This window comes from Amblyomma maculatum, chromosome 7, assembly GCF_055883805.1.
Source record: "Amblyomma maculatum isolate TAMU_Amacu chromosome 7, ASM5588380v1, whole genome shotgun sequence".
NCBI lineage: Eukaryota > Metazoa > Arthropoda > Arachnida > Ixodida > Ixodidae > Amblyomma > Amblyomma maculatum.
In genome coordinates this window covers 58,221,594-58,242,094 of record NC_139350.1, presented here as the reverse complement: position 1 = coordinate 58,242,094, position 20,501 = coordinate 58,221,594, and the positions used below count along the sequence as shown (strand labels likewise).

Here is a 20,501-nt window from a genome sequence, read left to right as displayed (position 1 = left end):
CGTGAACTTCAACCATTTACATAGCAGGGAACCAAAGAAATCTTATTGATAAACATGGAAATAGCAAAGCACACTAGGACAATAAATAATGTTTCAGTAAAACAGCAAACAGTACCGAACATATAAGGTAGCGGCAAGAAATATATAATGCAGTGAGTTTCTGGTCACACGTTGTATATCAATAATGCGCAGCTGCAACAGGACTCCCTCGGGAGCTCTGACCCCCTAACAAATTTCCAGACAGTCGATTGCTCGATCCTTTGTGCTCACACATATACTCGTGAGCCGCAGGCTTGCGTCTTTCAAGACAAGAACCCAGTTCAAATCACTTCGATGTACAAGGTACAAGTGACCTTCCTGAGTTGGATGTGCCGCGTCAACAACCTCCGGATAAAGCTTTGCTCTCCAAGAACTAACAGCTGGCTATATATCTAGGTGAGACGCACTAGCATGGGGAACAGTAGACAACGGGGTCACCGAAAGAATACGATCGACCGCGTTCCTATTCTGCCAAATGATCAATCCCACGGACTTCACTACACGTTGTTCGAACGCTTCGCGCGGCCTTCCACTGTGCGACGAAAAAGTTCACGGCGCTAGGCAGTGGAATGTCCAAGCTGCGACGCAGTCCTTAAGGACACGTGTGTGAGACTCGACCTGACCAAAGTTGATACTGTGCGGATCAATATGCCAGCTGTAAAGCCTGTCTTAATTTGGTGGGGATCGAATACGCCACACTCAGTGCGCCACCGAAAGTCTCTTAGAGCATGCGGGAGATTGGGTGCAACAGGCGTCTCCCACTTCGCATACGTTTGGCACATATGTATGGGGGCGCAGAATAGCAGAGCGCTTCGCAGAGATTAGATACTGGTATGGCTATCCATGCTCCCTCTACATTTAACATCTCCTCTAACTATGCGAACACGTGCGCCTGCTTCCCCTGACCATGTACTACAAGCATCTGCCTTCTACTTCCAAGCCAGTATAAAAGTTAAGGCCGCCCAACTTAACCTATGTGATCCACTAACTCGGATACCCAATAGCGCACAACAAAGGGCATAATGAAGACAAGGCAGAACCCAGATAGGCGCCACCACCTAGCTATAGTGAAAATATAATCAAAGTAGATTGACTTTGCAAGAGGAATCCACAAGAAAACACGTGCTAAGCCATGCAGGGTCGTATCATTGGGAGGCTGGATCAATAAACAATCAAGGAACACAGATGTGGGAAAGTTGGCACCTGTGTGCACTAGGCTTTATCGGAAGTTTCGCGCATACGTTAATTAGCTATAACTTTAGGATGAACAAGATGTCCGAGATTATTGAGTTAATAGTCTATCCCGACATCGGCACGAAGCCGTGTGTGACGCATGCACGTACGCACGCACGCACTTACGCACGTCTGCAGTCGCACAGAGTAAATTGTTCCACGACCTTACACAGTGGTACGATGGAATAGTTAATAATATTTGAAAGAAGGAAATAAAAATTAGGGGGACGCTCAAGCTTCCCCTTAACATTCGACGGGATACAACGTCTTCTCATTCTTCTCTCTATCTCTCTATTTCGGTGGACAACCACAGTTAATTGTAAATTGGTTATAGGAAAGTAAAGGCGCAGCATCTGTCACAGATCCCGGTGGGAACCTGGACCGCATCTCCATATTTACTACCACATTCCGAATATTTCAGACAAAACCCGACGATACTCAAGCGAAAACCGGGTTAGCGAGGTGGCTTTTGGACCAAATGAGCTGTAGCGCTTCGCATATATACATATATGCTGCAATCTCGATAGACGAAACTCGAGTATATTGCCGACATGAGGATAAATGGAACAGCTTGTGACAAATATTTGCCCGCCTCAGTTAAAACACGGGGATTAGGAAAGCTTTATTCCTTATATATCAATATGCCGAGGCCGACTGTCTTTATCCAGAACACAAATGTGGTCCTGACAGTTTTCAAATAAAAATGAAAGGCACGCAAAGAGCCGATCGCCCGGACGATTCGCCTGTCGAACGTATACTTCCTGCGAACACAAGCATTGTGCAAGAAGTAACCTTTGGTTCTTTTGAGAAAATTCAAAGGGATTGCGTTTTGAGAATCCCGCGCAATATGACGAGGATCGATCGGCTCCTGCACCAGTGGCGGTCTACATTGTTAAATTCTTCAACGTCAGCCTCACACGCAGAAATATGGTATGAAATGCCAGAATATATATAAAGTTCCTCGAATCCCCTTTTCCCCAGCCGCGTATTCACTGCTGCTATAATATATCATTAAATAACATTGTGCATATCAAAGTAAAGTCTCCTGCAATACAGCAGGTTTCCCCTCTACGTTCCATGAGGCAGTCGGCTTAGCAGGAGAAAAGTGGAAAATTCGTATTATTTAAACAGCTATTTTTATGCAACATTGAGTTATACCGCGTGCATGATATATATTGACACTATATCATTTGAGCCTGCTGATAGAATTATACATTGCGCAACAGAAGGTGAAATTAACTGTTATTTATACATATTTTGAAATAAAGCTTTAACCGCGCGCTAATTGAGCCGCGGCGGGTATGGTACACTCTGTAGTTGATCGCGAGTTGTCATGAACTTATGCTTGAATTTGTGAACTGGTAGGCGCTGATTGTCTGTTTGAAGCATACTTAGTATTAAGTGCCTAAGATTTGCGCGGTAACTGCTATGAACCTACGAATTTAATATCCATTTTTTTTATGGTTAAATGGTAACCTGTGAATTTAAATAACCTCATCATAAAGTTAACCTATAACGTAACCCTAAGCAAACCCACGGTAAACCGAAGAGATCACGTGCCTTTAAGGTTTATATGTTAACCGTCAATTACTTTTGCCAGTGCCCTCGAAACCTATCAATCCTAAACGCCCTTAAATTCGTTTCGCAGCCTCCGTGGGTTTACATTTCGTACGGGGTCAAGAAAAGAGGCGGTGAGCTTTTATGAGCTTTCATCCGGATCCGGTGCACTTTGCCCTGCGACCTTCTACTGATTTTCATGCATCCCTAAAACAAATGGACAAAATATATTTTTGTCAGAAACTTGCAGCAGTTACTATGTGGTTCAATCGGTATTTACCAGCTTGAGCTCGAGGTCACGGGCTTTAGTCGAGCTGCAGAAGCCGCATTATGATGGAAACCAAACGCGAAAACGAAAATGTGGTTTGCGATTAATATTGTTAATATGACAGCCCGAGGGACTCTAAATAACCCACGTACTGCTTTGGGAAGTATAAATCCGCATGGACTATGTAATCTCTGCAAAAGCACTCATAATATACAGTGTTCTGCAACTTAACCGTCTTGGAAAAGACGCGGTTCCGATAAAGTTGCTGAACACTATATACGTAGCCAGGTCTTGCTATTTTGGCTAAATGAAGCTGCACGTGTACTACTGCCCCACACTTGGTTTATGTGGAAGATATTCGGTTAAAAGAACATTACATACATTCACTCCAAGCCATATTTTTTTTTCATGCAAAGAACTACAGCCGCTGGTATCAAGACGGGGGCTCTGCAGAAGCCGTAGAAAAAGGAAAAGAAAAGAAAAGAAACTACCTCGACGCTTCTTGAACGACGAGGGGGGGGGGGGGGGTGCGTGAAAAAGAAAGAAAACTGCTTCTCGCTGCGCGGGACCCGCTGCCCCCCATCGGTCCATCTCTTCTCCCTGCGGCAAAGCGGAAAGAACCACGGGGAGGCGAAAGGCATCGATCGGCACCCTACCGCGGGGGGCGACAGGAATGCCGAAGCAGAGAGAAATAGCGGCGAAAAAAAAATTGCATGCACCGCACACAGGGAGATTCTTCCTGCTTTTGCAGCTTCTCTCCCCCCCCCTCCTCCCTTCTTGAGGTCACGTGGCCAAAAGGCGGGAAAACACATCGCGCGCGAGCTGCAAGGATGCGCGGCGCCACTCAGTCGACGGCCAGCCTCCGTGAGTCCGTGTGGGCGAGCGCGATGCCTACTGCCTAATTTTATCGTCCGTTTTTATTTCGCGCAAATTCAATCTGTCTCAACCTCCTGCAGCAGTCAGCGTTTGAAAAGAACAGCCCATACATGCAGCTGATGACTGCAGCCGCTCTGTACAGATTCTTCGTGCCGAAGTTCATCAAAACATGCGTAAGTACATGATCTTTCGGTCTTGATCAGAGGAGCTTTTTGCTAGATTCGATATTATACTGAACATAATAATGTATTGTTTTGGAGCATATGTTCGTCTTGTTATATACTTCTTGCATCTTTCATCATATATATATATATATATATATATATATATATATATATAATTGGTGTGGGCGCTGATCGCGCAGGAAGACTTGCTGAGCCGTTTGGAAACAAGGCTGCGGCTGGCTGCGGTGGCAGAATTGGCTCATTTTGCTGCAGTCTGGGTCCTTGGGTATCTCCTGTCCCAAAATGCTCGCCTTTTAATATGGATGGACACTCACTATACCGATCAGGTTAGTCCAATTAGCACATTATTTGTTCGATACGACAATATACTGCAACTGTTTCTGGAGCGCGTATATATATGCGCATCTTATTACTACGTACATTTCTTTTTTTTATATATATATTCGATGTGTGCGCATTTCGCTCTGATTGCGCAGGAAGACGTGCTGAGCCGACTTGGCAGCGATGCTGCGGCGGTGGAATTAGCTCTTTTCGCTGCAGTCCGAGGTCCGATCTCCTCTGCCCCAAAACGCCCGTCTTTCACTTCTTCACATCGAAGTGCATGCACTGACATGTATACCGACCAGGTAAGTTAAATTATCGCTGATTTTCTTCTATACGATAATGTACTGCAACTAATTATGTATTGTTTTGAGACTTATGCGCATCTTGTTACTGTAAATGCATATTTTGTAATTGGTGTGCGCGCCTTGCGCTGATCGTGCAGGGAGGCGATATCAGCTGATCTGGAAACTGGCTTCGACAGTGGAAGCTCGTTTCGCCGAAGCCCGAAGTCCTTGGTCTCCTCTACACTAAAACGCTGGTCTTTCGCTTCTTCATGGCGGTGCACTTGCCGGACAGGTATTAGCGCTGATTTTGTTCGGAAAATTCGATTATCCGACTCACATCGATGGGACGCATGCAACCCAGTTAAGTGTCAAATGCTATCACTGATATAAATATTGCAGCACCCCTCGCCATAGGAGCTATCAGAAGCTGTACTAGCATCATCGCTACTGCCAAGCAAGCTCGTGCCAGGACTGAGTGCAAGATTTATGCCGTCTTTATTATTATTATTATTTTTTTTTTGCTGCTGTAATGATGTATATACGTGAAAATTGATGATTGAGTGATGCGGTATGCTGGCAAGGTAAGTGAGCCAGTGCGTTCATTTTGTGGATTTTGGAATTATATATGTGATGCACACAGATCTGAGCCGTTTCACATTGATTTTGCTCTGTGCGCTTGCTTTCTGGGCAAGCAGTTGTATTTTCATCGTGCGGATTATTTCCTGGTGCTTACATGCTCATGAGGTGTTCAGCTAACTTGTTTCAAGCTTAAAAAATTTAGAACGGGTTCTATAAGCTTCTAAGAGTTGGGCTGTCTAAATAGCCGTCTTGGCTGATGAGACAATTTTTAAAATAATGCTCGGTTGTTAAGTAACGAAAATAAATCAGATGACTTATCGTTAGATATCCGGTCGCTTTTGCTGTAAAAGTTCCATCTAGTTTGAGAAAATTAAGCTGTATTCTACGGAATAAACTTATTGTAGGTTTCATGTAAATATCGCGGAAACTGTTTGTTCTGCCGCGTTGGAATCCCTCATACGCGCTCTATGACAAGCGCGGACACTTGGTTTTGCTAGAATTATTAAATTGCAGCATTAGCATATAAGAACGCGCTTCGGGAGGATAAGGTTTGAGTGCGCTACGGTTGCAAATTGCAACATCATGACTCCAGCAAAACAAAGTGATCGCGCCTTTCTCGCGGATTCACGGATCCTGATTACCTATTGCGGCTTTGCGCTAATGCGTTTTCAGTAGGGTCGCATGAAGTCAAGCGCATAAAATATATTGATGTGATAGTGCAGTTGGTGGCAGTGAGCAGACATTATTTTTTCTGCCTTTTCACCCTATATTTGCCTGCAATGTAAAAGTCTAGGCGAAAAGGAAATATTTAATTAAAACACTTTTCTTCATACAGCTGACCAAGATGGAACCTGCCGCAGATCCGACCAGTCGCAGACATCAAGTGATCGACAGGCTGCCAAAAGAAGGAGACCAAGCCTCAAGCCCATCTTCCATATGTGGCACACGCGCAGTCATATATCCACGCTTATTAAAAAGCAAATCGCGAGCTTTTTCTGAACGCTGTTGACAAATAAATTTTTCACCAAATACTGCAGCTTTTGTTTCTTCATGGCATCAGAAAAGCTACTGCTTTTCTTGATGCATTTGTATGTGCTACCCCGTTATATATGCATGGGCCACGATATATTAAATGCATGGCATGATACCTGCACGAGGGGCGATGCCGGCCACTAACCGGCGTCGGGAAGCAACCGGCCGACGTACGGTCTTTCGTCAGCAAAATGCTAGGGCAGACGAGCGGCCGACCATTCAGTAACGCTGGCAGACGGCAGGCCCACGTGCGGCAGGTGGTCGATCACGTCGGGCCAAAAGGTCGGGCCGTAGTCGATTGCCGAAAATTGGCCGACGTTAGGTCAGTGTCAATCCCCGACGCCGGCCCTCATTCGGGTGCCGAAGGTCGGCCGGCCACTTTTTGGTCGGCGAGAAAGGTCGGCCCTACCTTTTGCCACACACTTTTTTTTGCTTGGGATCCCACTAGTGTGTTGTAACATGCTCACGTACAGCCCCTTTCGACCGGTCCACGTCCAGAGCGCGCAGCTTAGGTTTTATACCTGTCAGCGCGGCCGATAAAATAACGAAGCGTGCGCTTCACTTTTGTGTTTTTTCGAGTCACCCGATGGATCGCTAATTCACAGCTACCTGAAATTCACTGGAATTTTTAAATATGTCGCTTTCTTGTTTATTCCCTCTGTCAGAAAGTAAACATCTGAAGCCGTAATCTCATATGAAAGCGCTGACATTGGAAGCTTCGAGGAACTCGGGGGAGGAAGAACTCGGCTGAAACGAAAAGAAATTTGAAAAGTCAACTCACATTACTGCGAAGTGTTTGTGGTTTGTGCAACTGGCTGTGTTCATAAAATCAGATTTATATTATATCATATCGTTATAGAAAAATTAGGGGGTCACTTAAGCTCCACCGTTAAAGGTAGAACGCGATAGTGCCTCTCTCTCATACACACACACGCACGATGTTTTTTTCTTCGCGTGTTATATTTTAGCTCTTTTATTTATTTATTTTATTTACCAAATACTGCAGGCCCTAACTGGGCCCTAGCAGGAGGGGCGAAAAGAATACAATGCAGTGAAATATGAATTCATAAAAAGTAACATACTCCACACAAATGTAGTATGTTATATGTTGTTATGTATGTTATATTTCTATGTTATGTATGTTATGTTATATTTCTATCATTTCTTTTATTTATTTTTATTTTATTTGACGTTTTATATTTTTATACACCAATGCGCATGCGTCAGCAACAATCGGCTTTCCATTTTGAGCAATTTGACACTTTTGAACACATTCTTCAATTAATCAATTGCACATTCTAAATTTTCTTCCTTAGCATCACTAAGCACTGGTTTTTCATTAACCCTTACCTTTCAATTTTTCCTTTTTTTTCGTTTGTTTATTTCATCAATTGATCAATTAATTACAAAGATTTTATTAACTCGTCATCGCCTATCGCACACCACTCAATATTCAATCACTGGAAGCACAAATTACCATGGCACTTTTTTTTTTTTACGCAGCCCCCGATTATTTCCGAGACTAATGCCAACTACTGCTTCTACGGCATGGGAAGGAAAGTGCTAAGCGTCAGTCCAACTTACGTCAAATTACGCATGATCCTTTGATCATAAAATAAAATGCATCCTCGCTCATTTCACCAACCAAGTATCTTCCAGTGGGATGAGCGACGGTGATTGCGCAAACCAAGCAAACAAACTCGCGATTATCTCTCACAGGCATTTAAGTAAACAGCAAAGGCGCACAGACAAAAATAAATCCACATTACAGAACTCTGGATACTGTACCTGGATAGGGATGACGCTGCGGATTGCCGAGGGAGGGAGGAGGGGCATGCACGACTCGTAGAGCAATTTGTAACTGCGCTCGGCAGCGCAGCCGGTGGACCCCGCCACGTCTCGGCTGCAAAAATAAGCTTCTAGGCGTCTATAACAGAAACCGCCAGGGACCGAAGAGAGGTCCAAGTACAGCACACTAGGTTAAAACGCGAAAAGCGCGAACAGAACGGCGAGCTCTGACGGACGGACACGAAGCGAACGGATGGAGCGAACAAAATATGGCGGCCAGCGCGGGATCAGGGTGCCGCTCACGGTTGTCAGACGTACTTTTGTAAACCCTCTATTATTGCACATTCCATCTTTGCCAGACAACAAGGCTTGCTTGTCAGCTTCCTAATGTATCCAAATAACACCCCTAAAGACTAGAACATCTTATAATTTGAGGAAAAGGGTGCTCTTTACCTTGTAGAAGTTTAGAGCTTGGAGGTAGTATGGTGCTGTATTGCATGACTAAGAAATAAACTTTGATGCTTTATCTACTTTACCAACTATGGATCTACAGTCTGTGCAATCACAATTCATGCAAAATTCTCATCAGACATCCATTGCTTACTCGAATCTTAAAAGTAAACCTATCTGTAATCTAGCCAGGATTACTTGCACACCAAAAGAAAATTTTGTATTATTTTCATGCAAAAATGGCTACAGATAAGAACACTGAGTTGAGATACACAAAATAGGCATCAGGTTACTCCAGTTTCCTATCTCTGGGTGCTGTCCCCATGAACTGGTAAATTAAATTCAATTATGGAGCACTTGAATGGTAGGTAGGTGACACAACTCGCATGAACGCCATCTAAAAGAGTCAGCTTTGTCTTTTGCAGTGATGATTATTGTATCTTGTGTGAATATATTTTATGACGGTGCTTCATTCTAGGCACCTAAAGACGCGTTTGTAAAAGTGTACTAAGTACAAATCATCACAGTTCCTTTACAAAAGTTGTCGGGCATTCTTAATCGACACTAGGAGGAGGTAAAAATATTTATTCGGGCATCGGATCTTCAGTAAAGTAGTTCGCTAACTGTTAGACTGCCAAACTAGCCTCTCTAAAGCTCAGTATTGTGCTTATCTGCGATTGTAAATACTTAATAATTTTGTACATTAAAGCCCCACTTCACATAAGATTTAAATCTGTAGGACATACTGTGACAATTTTTCAGTTAAACACTTTCTAGTACCTCATGTACCCCACACATTGTAGCTGATGGTTTTAAGCTTGGTTTCTTCACTTAAAAATGATTTATGGGGACGAGCAGGCTTCATGCGTCTTTATATAAGCCCATCAGTTTATTGCCAACCTCTTCCACATTTCATATATCGTTCAGATAATAAGCTCAATTCCTGCAATCTTTTTGGTGTTGGTTTTGTTAAGCCCAGCGAAGGTTCGCTTGATCGAAATTTTACACTGCATTTCATTCTCTTGAGATTTCTTTGTGCTTGGATTTTCACGAGTGTTGCTTGGCTACTGTTGATGGAGATTGGTGTTCATTTGTAAAATAATACTTCGGTAAGTGCATTAATATTTTGTCAGTTAATATGTATGTTATTGCTGGGCAGTAGGGATTCTGCAGGCCTGCCACTCACCAACAGCTGCATGCCTCCAGCATCTGCCTAAGCAACTTCCTCTATGAAGCTTCTTCCATTCCTTCCTCTTCCTGTATTCTTCTATAAAAGAGGACATGGCCACTTTATGTGTTTGTTATAGCTGTTAAAAGATAAGGACACAAAAGTACAGTGCAAAGCTGTTAGGGAGAAAACTAGTGTATCATTCACTGGTTTGTAATAAAAATAATTCATGTATAATGCCTGACTGTGCGTTCTCATGCGAAAACAACACAGTTCCTGCTCACGGCAAGCTGATCCCAGCAATGCTGAAGTTGTAGCAGGAAAACACCGCTCTAAAAATTAAACATTGATAGATGATACTCATGTGTCAACCCCAAGTGAAAGCATAAAGTGTGGCCTCATTGACTGTGGAAACACTATGTTCCAGGCAAAGGCTGTGCTGATTACCTTGTCTGTATGTGGTAAGTAGTTTTGCCTTTCATGTAAGCTGCACTGCAGAGCAGCTAATAATGCGTACTTATGCTTTATGTTACATGGCTGCCAGTGCCATATCTTACGTTCTTTCTTTACCTGATACTCATATATAGTTCCACTTAACTCGAACAATGTCACACTTGTTGCTGTTCTCTACTTGGCTTCAGAAGGTGTAAACTGGAAAAGTGAGAAAGGTGCAGAAAGCAATACTTTTTAAGAGAACTCTATATGTCGAGCGCAAGCACGTAATCAGGTACAGTATGTCGCTGCTATTTAGACATTGATGCATTAGTGCTTGTTAACACAAGCGTGCAGTTTACTGAAAAAAGTTTGTGACACCTTTTGGAATAACAGCGCGAAGGACGAGGACGAAGATCAGAAGGACACAAACACAGCGCTGACTGATAAATGATTTTATTTCCAGAAGTTGGCAAGCATATATACATGGCTTGAAGCGGGACAGAAAAACAGATAAAACAGATGCAATGCGCATGCCGAAACCAAAGCCAATTATCTCTTTTTACGCATTGCCAGGAACGCAAGCCCTTTGTCCGATAACGCAAGGGAAGGAGTGCTAATGCATCGGTCCCCAAGCTCCAAAATTCTTTCGGCTTCAATAATTTCTCTTGTGGTGCGGTCTTTATTTTTCTGGTAAGATTTGCATTTATCGAAAAGGGGTTTACATTCTGTTTTACGTTGCTTAGTGCATGTGAGGCAGTGAAGAGGCAGGTTACGGTCCTTGGAATTTTCCACATCCTTTTTATGTTCTCTTAATCTTTCATTAAGGCATCGCCCCGTTTGCCCTACATAAACTTTCCCACATGACAGAGGAATCTCGTAAACTAGTTCCTCAGTACATTCAACAAATCTGTTCTTATGTTTAGTTTTGCAAGCACCAGTTGGCTCGGTCACAGGATGACTGACGCGACTGAGCATTGACAGCTTACACGGAGCTGAGAAGGCTACTCGTACCTGACAACGTTGTGCGATCTTTTTCAGATTAAGCGACAGGGTATGAATGTACGGGATTACAACTGTCTTTTTCTGCGCTTGTTCGAGTCATCAGGTTGTTGGTTAATTTCGTTTTTCTTATCCTGCCTTAGCAAGCCTTCAGCAACGGAAACCAGCGTATGGATCGGGTAGCCAACGGCCGCTAATCTAGATGATTGCTGGGCGAAACTAAAGTCAGTGAGGTGCTCACAGGATTATTTTTAGGGCATTCTTAAAACAAGAGGTAACTACGGCTCTTTTTACCAGCTTAGAATGAGCCGAATGAACCTGCAGTAGTGGCTTCTTAGAACGGGGTTCATACGCCCAACACACATGATAATCAGAAAATATAATTTTTAAGTCTAAAAACCGAATTGCGTTATCGGACAAAGAGCTTGCATTCCTGGCAATGCGTAAAAAGAGATAATTGGCTTTGGTTTCGGCATGCGCATTGCATCTGTTTTATCTGTTTTTCTGTCGCGCTTCAAGCCATGTATATATGCTTGCCAACTTCTGGAAATAAAATCAGTTGTCAGTCAGCGCTGTGTTTGTGTCCTTCTGATCTTCGTCCTCGTCCTTCGCGCTGTTATTCCAAAATGTATTACCAACTAGCCGGCACTTCAACGCTTGTGACACCTTCCTGAGTAAACTTGTTGCCTAGACTGAGTAGCTTATTTAATGTTTAGGAGGATGCAAGAGCATGTGCGGCTGGGTCTAAACGTTAGAAATGCTCTGCTGCAAAGAGAACAAGAAATCTGATATCAAGTGCAGGAGGCACACGGCAATTAATGCTTGTGCCAGATGATGTGCCTTTAACCTTGTATGCAGCAGTGTGAAAATAGAGCATTGGAAAAGTGACAAATGGAAGTCTTGGTCATCTAGTATCAAAGAAAAACAAACAAACAAGGGTTGGGGGGCAGCCTAGTTCCGAAGCAAACATTTCAACAAGACTTCTCTTCAGCCCAGGTGAAGACATATCTTCTTGTTGAAGTGTTTGCTTGCGAACTGAGGCCGAGTCAACTGCAAACTGAGTCAAGCTTGCCGCAGAGCATCTTTTTGTCCCCGCTCCCTGCATTTCTCTGTAAAAATGCTGAATAAAGATTTAATTGAATGCTCATTGCAACCCTTACCTGGTTTTCTTTGATTCTGTGTGTACATGTTCCCCTTATTCTAACCCGGTTATGTAGTGAGTGCTTATGCACATTTAAAATACTCTTGTGCACTGCATATGTAGAAAAACATTCTCAAGAAGCTGTGGAATTAAATAGTAGCTGCTATGCAGAAAGCCATTACCTTTAATAGTGTGTCATCAAACAGGAAAAACATTATTATGTTGGCTTTCTCGTACAGCTGATGGGCCTCATCCTATCAAGCTCCACTTGACAGCTGTCTTATGAGTCTCTGCTTTTAGAGCAGCCCAAATAATTTCTTGCAATCAATCGCCAGGTGTCCAAGAAAGCACACTTTACGTATGTGCAAGGAAGGTTGTGTGCATCAGTTCTGTACGGCCAATCTGCATACACTCACTTATTCACGGGGGTCATTTATGCTGCAGTTGACAAGTTGGCCCACACCAGTATTTTCTGCCAAGAAAACCCTATGGCCAGTCACAATGTATGGATGCGAGAGTTGGACTGTGAAGAAGGCTGACCGCCGAAGAATTGACGCGTTTGAATTGTGGTGCTGGCGGAGACTCTTGAGAGTTCCTTGGACTGCCAGAAGATCAAATCAGTCAATATGGTCCACCATAAACCCTGACTGCTCATTGGAGGGTCAAATTCTAAAGTTAAAGCTTAGCTACTTTGGTCATCTGATGAGAAGAGAGGAGTCGCTGGAGAAAGCTTTGATGTTGGGAAAGGTTGAGGGTTACCGGAGAAGGGGTAGGCCACGAACGCGATGGTTAGATGGCATCCTCGAGGCATTGCAGATGAAGTGATGTGTTGTTAGGAAGATAGTGACAGACCGGAAAGCGTGGCGTGATATGGTCCATAGGGTCACGAAGAGTCTGACACGACTGAATGACTGAGATGAACTGCACTGACAAGGTGATGTTTGGATATATCTGTAAAATCATTCATTTCTTTTACTGATGTCCTTTTCTTACTGTGAAATAATAACTCCACTTTTACTTCAGCATATATCACATGTTTGAAATATTCGGGAACTAAACTTGACTGGGACAAGATGAATGAAAGGCACGTGTGTATATGTAGGGCCATCAAGAACTTGAGTTCAAAAGACCGTATACGAGCTCATCTAAGTTTCATTTTGAGCACTGGCATAGATAAGCTTTGATTTCAGTATTTTCTTGAGTTAATATAACGACCCTTAATTCTTTGATTAATATATTAGTAATTAAGGTAATTTTGGATTTGACGTGTTATGTACAGTCATGGTCAGAAGTCCTGAAGCCAAATGATTTTTGTCTCAGCCGCAAAAATGAAGCCGTACGGTGTTATTAAAGAACGAATTGCCATGAAATGCTATCAGACCGTTTCTGGCTGTGGTAACAAATCATCTCGAGGAATTTTAAATGCCTTCAGGCCTTGATGGCGTGACGGGTTCATTTTGCGGCTGATACCATAATCTTTAGGCTTCAGGACTTTTGATCACTGCATGCTGCTCTGATAATTGGCGAGGTGTGATACGCATTCAAGCCCTTCACCAAATGAGCGCCCTGCAAGTTAGCTTTGTCGCCAGGGAATCACAGCTTTATTTGAGAATATATTAAAAAAAAATAAAGGTGCCGGCTTGATCAGTTCACCGCGCAGAATTGTCAGAGACCTGTCGCCGACAAAACTATGCCGATTCTGTGATATTATTCAAGGGTGACAAGCTGCAACGCTAAAAGTGAGCGGCCGCATAGGCGAGCGCGATCACACAACGGACCCAATTTCCGTAACACGTGCGGTACAAGATCGAGGGCAGTCACGCGCGCTGCGTGGCCTGCAGATCTCGAGACGCCTGCCTGATGCGGCGAAGAATTAAGCCGATCGTCGTAGAGTGCTCCCTTACGCGCATTTGATGATGACGTTCTTAGCAGAACTAGCTTAAAAAGCGCTATGATCAAGCTGTCACAAACTATTGGAGTTGTTTATACGTGCGCCGATCGAATTTTGTACGTGACGCGAGAAGTCGAGCTGCATAGTACGTATTATTGTTCACTCGTACTTATCCGTAGGTGTTCCGTCCCTTGGGAAGGTTAGTAGAAGGCAGTTGATACCAGTAAAGCAATCGTACGACAAAAAATGACGAGACTATATGTAGGTCGGCACTTTCAATGCGTTCCGCGGAGATTGAAAATGCATCGATTCTCTGGCGCTGATCGCTGGATCGCGAAGTATATACATGAAACAATGTTCCACTGTGCTGCGGAACGGCTGCAGAATCGGTTTGCCGTTGGTTTTGTCCTTTTTCGCGGTGGTACGAGCGCTTTGCTAGCGGGTTTCCATAGCGCGAGCAAGGGGCGTCTGCTACTGGACCTCTTTGGAGCGTTTGCATGGCTTTGCCGCCAGGTGCCGCATGGAATGCTGGAATCGCGAATAATAATAATAATAATAATAATAATAATAATAATAATAATAATAATAATAATAATAATAATAATAATAATAATAATAATAATAATAATAATAATAATATATTACCTTTAAAAATAATTATTAGTAAATTATTATTATTAATTGGTTTAAAGGAAGGGAAAGGCGCAATATCTGTCACACTTGTTTCACTTGACACCTGAACCGCTTGCGCTGCTTATTATTATTATAAGCTCTCTCAAGGTAGTGAACTAGTATTCTAGTTCACTATAGCCACAGCCAACATGACGCCCATTGAAAAAGCAATGCGCCGCTATGGTGGCTAGAAGGGGGCAGTGTGACGGGCGACGTATCCGCGCCTTGTGAGAGGGAGGCGCGATCCGCGATGAAATTTCCCGGCGCCGCAAGGGGCGCTGCAGCGCTCTGGTGTGCATGGGGAACCAGCCGCTGCCGCGCGATTGTGCGCAGCAGCGCGGGTGCGGGCGCGGTCTGGGACGCGTGGACTGGGCTTGTTTACACGTGGACCGCGAACGATTCGAAGCTGGTAGTCGCACATGTACCACAGTGATCCTTTTGAGGTGCGAAGTGGGTGACTTTGTGCTGATCCTGTGTTATGCAGTAGGTAACGCTGTGCGCACTCGTGGCCAAAGGCGCGAACATGTTTTGTACCCGGGCGCAGTAGCGGGTACAAAGCCGAAGCCCCCTTTTCAGACCACCTAAATATGTAGCTTAACGCGAACTGGGGTTGCGAAATTTCAAACGTGCTGACAAGGAGCTGACGACTAATTGTGTCTCGTTTGCGAGCGCATGGCATGACAACTTTTTCGGTATAGAATACTTGAGAAAAATCTTCACCCAAGACCTGCGAAGTTGCTCGTAACTATCATCTGCCCTAGTTTCTATACATAACCTTGCCCGTCCACAGAAACAGAAGAATATTCAAGCCAAACTTAATTATTATGCTATGCCTTTGCTGATCAACAGCTGAAAATAATATTTTAATATGCTGGACATGTTTATATTTCAGGAAATATGCTGGGAGGATTGTGATGCTGGCTCTCTTGTTCAGCTGTGCCTCAGTTCAGGCCACAATAATGTGGGTGAAACAAGGGATAGCCAGCTTATTTTGTACATGGCAGGATGTGTGACACAGATGTTTAGCAGCACAATTTCTGGCCTCAAAGTCACCCGAGCAGCAGCTGAATGCAATTAAGATCGCTGTGCATACAACAATTTGATAGGGGAGGCTTATTTTACAGCCAGGGACAAAAGTTTGAGGCATGCTGGCTGGTGGAATTTTGTGTGTGTGTGTGTGTGTGTGTGTGTGGGCAATTATATGAAGAAAGAAATTTGTGGAGTCACGAGGGGACATGCACGCTCCATTCAGAAGAAAAAAAATTATCAGAAGACAAACTAGCGAGGCAACGAAGAAATAATTTTTTTCCCACAAATCCCCACCCCCAAACGTTTGTTCCTGGCTGTAGCATATAGAACTATGCTGGCCGGCGTTAGTAGGGGACGCATTCACATTTTTTGTTAAAAAAAGAAAAAGTGTTATGCTTTTAGTGTGCATGATTTCGCGCAGTTTCTCAGCAGTATAACAAACTCCACCAAGTGGGATGCGCGATGTTCATCGGTAAGAGGTTACTGCAAAATGTTTCCAGTTTGTGGTGCTAACTATGGATTCATTCTTTTTTTTACTCTGAATAAAGGCCACGGCTCTTCAAAATGACCGCCAGAAACATTTGAAGTTATAAACAGAGTGAATTCGAAGCAGAGCCATTAATTTGTTGTTCGGTCGCTCTGATGTCTGCATATGTATATTGTATTAATAAAATAAACATCAATTGCTCTTGTGGACATTTTGTGCAAATGATTTTTTTGCCTTAATTGTAATGAAGTGTTTCCTTTGGTCTTGCGGATTTGTCCAGCGAAAGCAGTGATGGAAAATATTTAGTGCATGATATGAGATGCGCCAGAACATCCACAAGTGCACCTGTTATTTATGAGCTACAGCTTCCAAGTAACGTAGCCATAAACGGCATGTTGCTGGCGCATGCAGCCCGACGAACAGACAGCGCTCTGTTCATCGTCCTGTCTGTTTTACGTTTGTCTACTTGTTAGCGTGTCGTAGCGCGCTGAGAACTAATTTGCTAGTACGTCCTTTTTTTTCTGTGGCTACTCATTATATTTGTCAATGCTCTTAACTGGGCTAGTTGGTGAACGAATTCAGGCATGGTGCTAGCGCACAAGGAGGACACACACGGCGGGTAGGCGTGGCGTTTATAAGTCGCTTTTATCACTTCTGACGCGACTACAATTGAAGGCGGCACCAGCGGAGCACGTTAAGGAAAAAAGAGAGGAGGGAAAAAAGTATGTGTCTTTTTTCGGAATAAACTTCAGTTGAAAATCTAGCGTTTGTCCGGTCCGCCTACCCGCCATGTGTGTCCTCCTTGTGCGCTAGCACCGTGCCTGAATTAATTATATTTGCCGCGGCTGCAGCCGAACTTCAAAGCTCCCAGTCAGACTTCCGAATTGTCCGTGTTCGTTGTCCATGTTTACTTGTGCTATCAAGCTTTTAGTGAAAACTATAAACGCGTACAGAGTTAATATTCTGATATGCGTTCTATTTAAGCTTGCTTTTCCTAAATTGCGTCGCTAAACTCCATTTGCGCGCACTGATGGAGAAAACAACGCATCTTTTCATCCCCGATCTGCAAACATTTCGTCATGTTGGCATCACACCAGAATAAACATTCAAACGCGACGCAAAAATTCACGCGACACGCGTGCCTGGTGACCTGTGCCGCCCCCTCCAACCGCCGCGACGACTGCACACCAGCTGCAAGTAGCGCCATCTATAGCTTTCATCGCTCCCCTGTGCGCCTCGTCGGCTCCCGGCGAATCGCTAGGCCGCTCGGCTCCTGGGGGCGATAGATGCTAGTCGGAACAGCCCGCTTTCTTCGTCTCTTCTGTCGTTTTGTCTCTTGCGGAGCCACCATACCGAGCAAACCCAAATACGCCCCCCGGCCGTATCCCTTGCTGCTTCCCATCTGATGGCTCTATCCTGTGCTGAGTCTGCCCCCGAGTTGAGGCATGTTACTTCAGCTACAGTGAACTAGAATATTGGGTAGTGTGCTCACTCCGCGGCGGCTCTACGGGGAGCGGAGACCCCGCGTACGTCGACAGACGTCTGCTTCGCGGCGCCGGCACCAGGTGGCGCAACGGTAGACTTCACGGTAGGATTCTGCTCCGCCCGTCGCTGTCAGCCGGTTCAGTGTGCATTTGTGGCTTCGTTGTTGCTCTGCTGTGCGCATGTTTTTTTAGCGCTTATCGGAGGCCACTTCAAGCGTTTGTTCAGTAAAGGCCAGTTTAGGCTCTTGTTTGAGCTCCCGTCGAAAGTGCGTGTTGACTACACCACGTGCGTCGGTGTATACGTGTTCTGCCTGGAGATCAGAACTCTTCATGCTTTTCTTTAGCACATGATCGGGTAAGCGGACATGCGGCTTGTACTAACCGGTTACTTCCCTGGGACAAACTGCTAATAATAATAATAATAACAATCTTTATTTAGTATAGTTAAAGCAACATACACACACGGAAGCGCCGAAGTCACAAGCGGGTTTGTGACTTCACCACCGGCAGCCGCTGCAATCTTCGCGCCACATCAGAACCCCATCAGAGGCAAAAAAAACAAACAAACATTTGGCACAACACACTATCAAAAATGCACTGATAACATCAGTACATATTATATGTTCTCTAACGCTTGAACAGCAACTCTCAATGTTTTGCGGGTGGTCAAAGAAAATATGTCGTCCGGTAGTTTGTTAAAGATGGCTGGAACATAATAGCGTCTTGTTGCTTTACCGTAATGAATGCGGACTCTTGGTTTAAGATAACGAGGAACATGTCTCAACGGTACCGGTTTTGTGTTTATGAGTCTGTATGCACTGCTCCAAAAATAGTTTAGTACTACAATTTGTTTAAAAAGATTGTCAAAAGAAGGCAAACCGGCTGTTCTGAAAACACTGCTGGGTAAATTCTCCTGTGGCATGTAGAGGATGCTTGTAGCGATGTTTTTCAATATCCTATTAACTCCATGTGAAATAGCAGTAAAAAAACAACACATACCGTCTCTTTACACTACCCCAAAGCATGGGCGATTATAGTTTTCTGACAGAAAAAGGCATTATGGTTTTCAAATTGAACAACCAACATGCAACACTTCTAAGTTTCTTAAAAATGTGGGTCAACTGAGTATTCCATGCCATATCACTGTATATGGGTACACCAAGGTACGTAACCGACGGGACGCTAGCTATAGGTTGACAAGAACACAGAGAGCAATATGAGGGGTGTAAATATATAGAACCTACATTTGGTAAATATTTGTGCGGGTTACGAAAACAGAAAAGTCGGGATTTGGTGCTACCTATTTGTATTAGGTTTGAGACAAACCAATCACTAAATTTAATAGCGCCTCCTGAAGGTTAGCCAGGGCACATGAAAACTCAGGGTTGCCTGATACTATTAAAGTGTCATCGGCGTAAAGGAATATAGTGGATGCTTTCACGTGGTCACATATATCATTCACATATAACCGCACAACATACTTACCGCGTCACTGCAGATAGGCCCAAACCAAAATATGCCGGCCTGTAGTCAAAACCATTGCTACGCGTCTGGATGAAAGACTGGCTATGTGCATACTAAAGGTGGCCCAAAAATATCCCTGTTCGGCGTTCCCAAAGATGACGCTCTAAGGAAGCAGTGGGAGATCAACCTCCGCCACTCGGACAAGCGGCTGGATGAGAGCTGTGTAGCTGTGCTGTTTGTGAGCTTCATTTCGAACCTCGTTTCGTTCTACGGGACTATGTTCATATTGGGAACGGGGAAGAAGTCCGCATCCCTCGTGGGAAGCCATGCAGCATTATGCCATAACAGCGCTCTGTGTTGTCGTCCTTTCTTCCACGTCCCGTCTGTCGCGCTGTTGTTATGGATCACCGTTCACACCAACTCGCCCAACAACTGGTATTTTCGAGCATTATCCCCAGATGCCGCACCGACGCTATTGCCGAATCTGCCGGCCTATCTTTCAAAAAAGATACCGAAAGAAAGACAACAAAGAAAGAGTAAACCCACTGGTGTTGTAACTCATGGGCCTTCGAAAACAATATTTTCAAGTCTGCCCGATATACCTGTAACAACAAAAGAGTAAGAATCGGACCCAAACGAACAGATTCTTAAAGTATTCTTGATATTTTGGAAGTGGTTAGAAATAGACTGCATAAAGAAGTTGGTTGCCCCGTTCACGCAGAAGGCCGATCTGAAGATGTAATAAGGTTTTATTTAGTCATTAGACAGCACTTCTATGTGAAATGGATTAATTCAAAAAAGGCAGAAAAACGAGAACGGCCGAAACACCTCAAACTAAGCCGTTGCTAACGCTGCTGTGAAGTGCTGGAGCAAGTGAAGGAATTAAGTGGCAAAATGCATGAATATAAATATATGCAGCGGTGACAAATCTGTTAATATGTTTCATAAAGCAGTGACTTTATGTCTCTCCAAATAAGTATGCATGTAGCTATTAATGCTGTTTGAAAACCTTGTGGGGCGCCTCCTGTTTTGCGAAAAACGCGCATTGTAAATAATGCGTGTTCCCTTTTACTTTGTCGGAATTACATGCATTCATTCTACCTGTCATCGCCATGT

At 44.0% G+C, this 20,501-nt stretch overlaps 1 long non-coding RNA gene across 1 annotated transcript; it reads left to right on the top strand.

Annotated features, from left to right (window-relative positions):
* The first annotated feature begins 4,637 nt into the window (after positions 1-4,637).
* On the top strand, positions 4,638-6,374 carry LOC146183330 (uncharacterized). The gene is made up of 3 exons (XR_014708485.1): positions 4,638-4,784; positions 4,925-5,058; positions 6,181-6,374. It is a non-coding gene; the product is annotated as an uncharacterized LOC146183330 (long non-coding RNA).
* Positions 6,375-20,501: the final 14,127 nt, after the last annotated feature.